The 10,071-nt window shown below is 37.6% G+C and overlaps 1 pseudogene; it reads left to right on the top strand.

Annotated features, from left to right (window-relative positions):
• Positions 1–7,815: 7,815 nt before the first annotated feature.
• LOC148454298 (uncharacterized) lies at positions 7,816–9,193 on the top strand (annotated as a pseudogene).
• Positions 9,194–10,071: the final 878 nt, after the last annotated feature.

The raw sequence follows: 10,071 nt of genomic DNA, 5'->3' as shown, positions 1-10,071 counted from the left end.
CAATTCCTTGCTCAAATCTGAATCCTCACCTCCACATTTTAATTCCACTATCTTGAAAGTCCTACGAAAGCCTGGTAGAGATCTCACTCTCCCTTACTCCTATTGCCCCATCTCCCTATTAAATTTGGATTACAAATTATTAACTAAAAATCTAGCATACTGTATTAAAGTTATTCTCCCACACATAATCCATACAGACTAAACCGGCTTTATTTGGGGCCGCCATTCTGAAGTTAACATTCGGAGAGTAATTTCAGCTATACACTCTTCTACTTCTGTTCAAACAGCACAGACAAACTCTTCTCTTTGGATGCCAAAAAGGCAATCGACCTAATTGAATGGCAACACTTATTTAAGACACTCTCCTGCTTTGGATTTCCCAACCTGTTCATAAAAATTTTGAGAAACATTTACTATACGCCTCAAACACAAATTTCCTGCAATGGTTTTATTTTGGCCTCTATCTCTATCCAAAAAGGGACTTTGGAGCCTTTGGCGATAGCCCAACGAGTTTCATCTCTCTTCCAAGGTATAAAAGTTGGGAATGTAGATCTGAAAGATTCCCTGTTTGCAGACAACATGCTTCTATTCATCTCAAACCCAACATATTCCATACCAGAAATCTTGAATTTGATAGATTATTTTGGCAGAACTTCTGGATACCACATCAATATCACCAAATCTGAGTTATTACACCTCAACAAAAATAACACAACACCTCTTTCTCATTCCCCCCTATCTCCATTTAAAATTTCTCTTAATAAAATTACTTATCTAGTGGTTCAAATTACAGCCAATCTCACTAAACTATACTAGGACATTTTTTCTCCCATGATATCCAAGATATTGACATTATTAGAAAATTGGAGATTACTTCCCCTACTCTATCCATGCAGAGTGACGGTGCTCAAGAGCATTATTTTTCCATAAATCTTTTACCTGATGTAGATGTTACCGAAATATTTGACATGAAGAGATATTACATGATTACGTAAGGCTATGAACAGTTTTATCTGGCACATGAAAAAAAAGAAAATTACCATGATCAAACTTATAACAGCAAGAAAAATGGGAGGTGTGGGAGTACCAGATTTTGCTTTCTACTTTCTTTCTGTATTATTTAGATATGCAATAGACTGGATACTGAGAAAAAACACATTTACAGACACTAAGTTGGATAATGCTCTCTACTTCCCATTCTCCCCAGGAGCCCTACTGTACTTCATTTAAAATCCCTCCGACATCCCCCCGGACATTCTCTAAAATGTATTAATACATGACATTTATTATGCATGGCTTTCTCTGAACAGGAGGTGTAAGAGAAATCCATAATTTTCCTCTTATATTCCACTCTGGGGAAACCCAGCTTTTCCCCCATCTCTGACTAATAAGAATGTTCTACTCTGGAGAGAGAAGGGCTTGACAAACTCATCCAAAGTATTTGATCCTGGAGGGCAAAACTACCAATTCTCAGATATTAGAGAGAAATATGACCTGCCCCAGTCACATTTTTACATGTATCTACAGGTAAGACATTATCTTTTCTCATTACGTTGTACTGAATCACGATCCTCTTCGGTTTCTGATCTTATACAGTCGATTATAATCTTTGCGAAAAAGTTAATTATTTACCTCCCACTAACAGAAACTTTCTCCGGATCCAGCGGGGACAGAGTAGTCACACAGTGGCAGAAAGATCTTCCATGTTTAACATCTCCAGATCAATTATTTGATCACTATAAATCCACAAAGAAAATTCTTCTTATCTGCAAGAAGTACATCTTCATACTATACAAAGGGCTTCTACTTTGCCCGCACAATGTGCTCATTTTTCTTCAAACTTATCTGGGGAATGCCCTAAATGCTGCTGTGTGTCTGCATCTTTTTTCCATTGTTTGTGGACATGCCGGAAAATCAAACGTTTCTGGAATAAGGAAAAAACTATTTGCAATCGGAATTGAAAATATCCCGGCGCTCAATGTCAAAAAGAGTAGTATAATACATGCCTGCTGCAAGTAATAGGGGTTTTAGTCAAAAACCCAGAGACTGAAATCTCCACAGAAAACAAAATTAAAACAGAATCTTTACTGCGCTAGGCACTGTAGGTGGATTGGGATGATATATCTATATTAGGTTTGCTATCTGTTAATAAACAGGAGGCATATATTATAAATAAAAACAAGTTTTCAATACATACAAATGGATCCACATACAAACATCAAAAGTTGCAATCATGTGCACTGCACATATAAACAAACATGTAAAACTGCAGAGATCAAATGACTCTCTAGCTATGATGTATATAGGTATACTTGAATACCATATCAATGGGGTTCCACAGCACAACGTTCTAATTGCTGCCAATAATTTTGCAACAGTGTGACTTGGAGTAACAATTTGTTTCCAAAAACGGCTGAATTCCGCTAATTAGTGGATATTCACTACTGGCGTCCCAGTATGATATGCAGTCACGCTGGATATATATAGGTAAGTTTTTACCAGGAATATTTAGTAGATAGAGAGCACTTTTCCATCAAACTTAATTTGACAGGTACCACGCCCATTTCTCCACCCCCTGCCACTCCCACTTTTCCTCCCCTTTTTGATATCGTTTAATATGGTTTTGATATTGAGAGATATTATAGCCATATAAACTGATATCTTTTTTGATAGGCTTTTGATATAAAATTTTAAATCAAATGTATATAAATGCGATAGGCCTTGATATAAAATGAGTTCACTGTTTAATCAGACATTGCTGCTGTTAGATGAAGCATCATCAGTAAGATGTTTTGTCCCATAGCCGGTATTGTTGTTAACCCTTCGTGATAGCTATAAAAGTAAAAACATCTTTATGTAGCCGGCAGCCATGACTATGAACAAAAGAAACGCTAATCGGAAAAAGCGGATGAAAAAGGCGTATTACACGGTATTGAATCCCGGCAGTTATAGCGGCTTTGATAAGTATTATAAGGCCAATAAAGACGCGTTTAAAAGAACAGAAATTAAAAAATGGATGCAAAAACAAGACGTGGGCTGTAAGCCTAACATCTAAGAGCGCAGCAAAACAATAACTGCGATAGGGACATTTTAATAACCCTTAGATGGTGCAGAAGCTGCACCTCTAAATGATTAAAGTACTGTTAAACTTTCATGATATCTATTAAAAGTAAATACATCTTTATTTAGCAGGCCACTATGCCTATGAACAAAATCTTAGAAAAGAAAATGATAAATGCATAACTGCGATAGGGACATTTTAATAACCCTTAGATGTTGCAGAAGCAGCACTTCTAAATGTTTAATATTGAAAATAATGATAAAATGCATGTTTCTATTTCACCAGTGCTTGGGGGCTGTAAATTCTCACAGATGGCATTGCAATGTGAGAAACAGGAATCAGGGTCTCCCATTCATACATAGCTATTCATTTCATAGAGCTATTGTTTAATTGGCCATTCACAGGGACACACAAAGAAGTGCTTTAGGGGAAGCATCTGCCTAAGGTCAGATGGCTGATTGTCACAATAAAAATACAGTGCAGAATACCTACAGATGTCAAAAAGATCAATGGCTTTGTATCGATTAGGAGTACCATCTGCCTAAGGTCAGATGGGTAATTGTTAGAAAGGTCATGGGAATGGAAGGAGGTTTTCGTACAAATGTGGGAATCTGAATTGATATATACATTTAAGAATTACAAATTTAAAAAAAACCAGCCAGAATACCTACAGGAATATAGACTTTTTACAGAGCTTCATATACAAATATAATAACACGTATCATAGAACGATTAAGCATACGCCGTGTGATGTGATTGCCTCTAACACATTGCGCTGATTTAAGACGACGTACGGCGAATACTTTAAAACAAATAAAATACAACATCATCTAGCCGCCGGTGCGCACGTACGCGTCTCCAAATATAAGGATGTATTTCAGAAAGACTATGAACAGAATTATTCTGAGGAAATATTCGTCATACAATCTGTGCATACACTAAATCAGGCATGCCCAGACATGATAAATAAAAGTTTAAATCAACCCGCTGTGATTAAGCGTACGCCGTATGATGCGATCGCCTCTAACGCATTGCGCTGATTTAAGACGACGTACGGCAAATACTTTAAAATAAAATACAACATCATCTAACCGCCGGTGCGCATGTATGCGTCTCCAAATATAAGGATGTATTTCAGAAAGACTATGAACAGAATTATTCTGAGGAAATATTCGTCATACAATCTGTGCATACACTAAATCAGGCATGTCCAGACATGATAAATAAAAGTTTAAATCACCTCACTGTTAAATGCAGGAATCATGCAACAGGTATGATTAAATTGAAATAGCGCTCGCATTTAAATCAATGATTTTATATATATATATATATATATATCTATATCGGCAATCAGGCGATTAAGTTTGTAAAAATTTTATTTAGATTTTTAATATTTCATTATCGATATATATATATCAGCAATCAGGTGATTAATTTTGTGAGACTATAGCATGTTTAGGCTCAAATTAAAGCTAATTTTCCGTACAATATAAAGACCTAAAAAGTTTTAGTATATCATTTTCCAGAGAAAAATTATGTGATTATTAATAAATACGTTAAAATCTGAACAGAAGATAGTGAACGCCCCCTATGACCATGCCCATAGAGGAGGTGCTTCATACATTTAACCTTTAAAAGAGCAGCGGCTTGACTGCTGATATTCACATCTGTTTTGAAGACTGAGACAGAGCAAGCTTATACAGGCATATGTAAGTATATATGAATTTTTAAAAAGTCATAGTTGTGGTTATAACGGTTTCTGCTATTTTTTATGATTATTAGCGGGTGTTGACCATGTGTAATTAAAATAATTGTGATTCATAAAATGGTTCAATTGTTCTTAAAAGTTGTTATATATATCGGTAATTGTAATATATGCGGGAATATACATTGATTAGATTATTACGGTTGTGATACATTTTTTATTTTTTTTATTTTATTTTATTTATTTATTTTTATTTTTATTTTTTAAAAAGTCATAGTTGTGGTTATAACGGTTACTGCTATTTTTTTTGTGTTTCATAACAAGCGGGTTATAAATATATGGTGGTAATTCCTAATCTAACATCATCTCTTGGTAATGCGTGTGTTAGCAAATTTTAATATGCACATGATTTATATTTTGTTTATACAAACATTACCTTCTTTTAATTGTGTTTTTATTACATAAATAAAGCTATATGATTATATATATATGGATATGTTAGTGATACTTATATTGCGTGAATTGGAATTTCCTTCATGAATCAAATGTTCCACTCTTGCTATACAGTTAACAGTGGGATGGAATTTGAAATTTTCAAAGATAGGCGGTGTATTACGTATGATTTGAGCGGCATCTAGTGACGAGTTTTGGCATTGCAGATTGATGCTCTGGTATTGTTTAAAATTCATGAATTAGCAGTTGGAGTGTCATTATGTTAGCTGACATGACTTGGTTTTAGCATGGTTTATTTATTTATTTAATTTTTTAAATTATAAAATTAATGTTTTATGTAATTATTTAAAATAGATTGTCACAATTACAGGGTGCAGTGATTAGGCTTAATTAAAATTAAATTTACTATAAATTTTGTGGTTCATATGTAAATATGATTAGCGGTATCATGCGTAATTAAAATATATATTTTTAATTTGTCTTTCAGCATAACTTTTATTCCAAGGCACACCGTTAGAAAAAATAATAATGGTGGTATGTACAACACAGTTTTATCATGTAAAAATATGCATTAATGGTAAAAGATATAAACGATTTGCATATTAATATAATATTTTGTTTTAACAGTCAACAAGCCAGAACATCTTTGAGATTTCAGATGATGATATGATCACGTGCCTTTCGCAAGATGAGGATGATCTTGTATATCGGCCTCTAACCCGTAAGTGGTCATATATTGTTTAACGATGTTTACATAAAGTTATTTATTTATATAAAAAAGGGTGCTGTATTATTTATTTATTTTATTTTATTTTTTAATTTTTTTATTTTTTGTAATTTATTTTACAAATGTTTATTCGTGCATAATTAATCAAAATTAATCTTATGCAGGAACAGCCGTCAAGATCTGAGAAGTGCTGACCCATACGGTGCAGAATGCGCATTTGGGGCTGATATCGGAACGTTCCAGAACCCTTACATGGGGTATGCATTGTCACCGCAGTCAGAAAACAGCTGTAAGTATCCATGGGTATTTTAACGACAATACAAAATGCCTATAAGTAGATCATGCGATATGTTTTTAAATTATGCATCTGTATTCCACAGACAGTCCTACCATACCATGTGGGCAATCAGCCATTGAAAATCTTATACGCGCTGCACCAGCGTGTTCACCACTGGCGCCGGCGACAGAACTGCCCCGAGAGCATTCTATCGAGGGTAAGTTAATTAAACGACGCAATACGTTCATTACACGCATCTAAAATGATCATTTTTCCACAGAGCAAAATGTATATAACCGCTGCACATCTAATTGGTTTTTTATTTTTTATTTTAGCGTTCGATGTAGATGCGCTATATAATACGGATCCGGCGGATTATTGCAACGCAATAACGGTTGATGAATCACCTGGAGAACCAGAGGCCCATACAACAGCGGACGGGATAACAATGCCACAATTGTCCGATGCTGACAAAGAGAACCAACGCACACCGGCGCCTCTGAACAGCCATTATCATCTTGCCGGTTCTACTCAATTGATAATGAACCAATTGTACAATAAAATCAAGCCACATAGACGGGTGAGAGCATTGCCACACACAACGCATTGGGTGCATGAACCATTAAATCAAAAGCAATTAAAGAGGAGACTGAGTTATACTGACGAATCAGCACCTAAAAGAAGGCGATTGACGCTGCTGCGAAGTGTACAAGAAAGTTGTAACGGTGGTAAGACATACAGACACACAGGTCAGGATGATGATGATGATAATAATCAATCACCATGCCTTAGTGTAAGCACTGGCACAGGTTGCGCAAAGGTTAAGAGGACCAACAGGCATGATGAACAAGTGCCCTGTGCCATGGTTAACACTACTGCAGAGGTCAGCAATATCACCTCAAAAAGAAAGAGCAGGAATACAAAAGAACATAATGTTATAATATTACCATCTGTACGGGTCAGTCCTATTACAATATCAGAAACCCAATCTGATACAATTATCATCCCAGACACGCAGGTAGAGTCCATTTTGATACGGGATGATGATGATCTGCTTCAAGATGCCCAGGTGTTCTGGGCATCAGATGTAGAATCGCATGAGGAAGGTGGTGTTTCAGGCACCCCGAGCATCGGGGTCAGTGTGTCTGTGAATGAGCCGCCTTCTGCTGCGCTGGATGATGCTGTCGCAGGGGCATCAGGCAACAGTGGTAGACATCATCCAGTGTCGCTGAACACGCTGGACGACGCTGTTGCAGGTCCATCGGGCGTAGGATCGACAGGTGCGGGTGTTGGTCGACAACCCACTACAGGTACAGCAGCGAGGACAGAAGGCGTGAGTAAGCTATCAAAATTAAAATATCACGCTATGTTAGGCATGATTTTTAGAGAGCTCATATGCGTGAAACATAGCGGAGGGGTTGTTAACGCGACACACTGAAATAATGCGCAGCGGACATCATGACCAGCACGTGCTTTTTGAATTTATTAACCATTATATGGATGGTGTAACAGAGCAGGATAGATTAGGTAGTGAAACTAATGCATTCATACAGGCCCATGCATTCGGTAAAAAAAAGAAATGACTAATTATGATGGGTCTTGGATTGAACCGCCATGCAGCGCGTAGAGCGCAGTGCTGTAAAAATATATACAGACGTTTAAAAGTAAAGCGCGCTATTCAGACTTTAATAAACGCAAGACAGAAACAGTTTAGACTAGGACGGCATGGCGTGTTTAGATTTAGTGACCAGAATGACAACGCAGCATCGCACCGCGTAGATAGACGATCATCACAGATGGACCATGCCGTAGCATCACCCGTACCTGTCAGTCCGGAATCTCCTGGTAATAAAGAGGAGGCACACCCTGTGTTTTTAGAATCCATCGACAGATACGAGCGAAACCACTCCAATTTCAGGGCATCTGAAATCCACCACCATTTCCGGTTTGTCAATTTGGATAGGGTTACATCGTTTGTAGATGCAATGAGGGCAATACACGACGCAATACAGACTTTGCTCGACAGCTACATGGTTAATGTCGACCCTAATGATCGTGTGCAGTTAAGGTTGGAGGGCAGTAGTTTACACAACGCAATTTATTCACACTGCACGATACATTAGACGCCGTCAGTTTTTTGAATCAGATAACAAACACGCTGCAAAGTAATTCTGAGGTTTTAATTGATACAGAGTTGAAATTTGAGATCTCTGTTTTCAAGAATCGCTTAGGCGGTGCCCTGATGGGCCGACGTCTGCGGAGAATTATACACAATCTTATTATTGAGAAACGTAGACGTTTGTTATACGATTTCAATAACAGCGGTAATAATTTGTGTCTGGCGGCTAGCCTCTGCAAACTTCTGGACAATGAAAATGTCACTGATATCGTTATACACAAGCGTGCTCTTGAGCTTCATAAAGCTTTGAATCTGCCCCTTGATAAGCCGATCAGCTTTAGTGACGTTGCTTGTTTTGAAAATCACTTAAAAGCTATGATAAAGGTGCTGTACTCTGTTACGAACTGGCATTTTTATTGTACAGACAGTCAATACAAAGACAACATACTGTTTATCTTATGGCACGATCACCATTACTACGGTATATTAGACATAAAAGCATTTGTGGGTGCCCGATTCTTCTGCAAGTTTTGCAACACAGTGTAACACCACAAAAATAATCACGACTGCCTCTTCTTTTGTAAGGCTTGTCTCAGACAGGAGTGTGTTGATACAGGAAAAGCAGCGCTAAGATGCCCCATGTGTAGGGTGTTTTGCAGGTCAACCAATTGTTTAGAAGAGCACAAGGCTCTAGCGTTGTCTTCCAAAACACTGTGTCTTGAAAAATTGTATTGCGACTGCTGCGGCTTGTACACCACACCCGGTCACAAGTGTCGGGGAATGACATGTCCCGTTTGCAAGGTGTGCGTTGGCAGTTTTGCGGATCATTTGTGTTATATCCAAAACATTAAACCTGTGGATCCTACAAAAAAATACATTATTTATGATTTTGAATGTATGCAGGAGACGGGTGTACACATACCAAATTACTGTTATGCATTAGCACTAGGGGGTGAACAGTCCTGGGTGATTCAAACAACAGCGGATGAACAATCCTGGGAGTTTCAGGGCATTGCTTGTATTGAAGACTTTGTAAAAACGTTCATGAGACCAAAATTTGAGGGGTACACATTCATAGCCCATAATGCCAGTCATTATGATGGGTACTTTGTAATGCGCCAACTGATTAAGGAGACATTTAAAATCGATGTGCTGGCGCAAGGTGGTAAACTGATGTGCATTAAGGTTCTTGATTTAAAGATAAGATTTATCGACTCTTTAAATTTTTTACCCATGCGCCTCAGTCGATTACCAAAAGCGATGGGATTTGAGGGCTCAAAAGGCCATTTCCCGCATTTTTTTAACACCGCCGCTAACCAAAATTATATAGGAAAACAAAGTGACTCAAACGACCTACGGTCAGTTGAGTCACAAGACGCAGGTGAGAATGAACTTTCTTAAACTGTGTGGGTTTCACGTGCGTGTTATTTGGGAGTGCGAGTGGAAAAAAATGTTACAAGAGGATGCGTGTCTACAGGCATTTCTTAAGGACAGGGAATTGCCTGAACCCTTGGACCCGTGCGCTGCGCATTATGGCGGATGTACAAACGCCATAAAACTGTATCACCAAGCGCAACAGGACGAGCGCATACACTACTATGATTTTACCAGTCTGTACCCATTTGTCAACAAAACCAAATCATATCCTGTAAAACATCCCAGGATCATTTATAAAGATTTTGGCGATATCACAACATATTTTGGCATCGCCAAAGTAAAAGTGTACCCT

The sequence above is a fragment of the Taudactylus pleione genome, unplaced genomic scaffold (genome assembly GCF_031769625.1).
Source record: "Taudactylus pleione unplaced genomic scaffold, aTauple2 ptg001014l, whole genome shotgun sequence".
Lineage (NCBI taxonomy): Eukaryota > Metazoa > Chordata > Amphibia > Anura > Myobatrachidae > Taudactylus > Taudactylus pleione.
The sequence above is the reverse complement of the archived record's forward strand: the minus strand, read 5'-3'. Positions and strand labels throughout refer to the sequence as shown.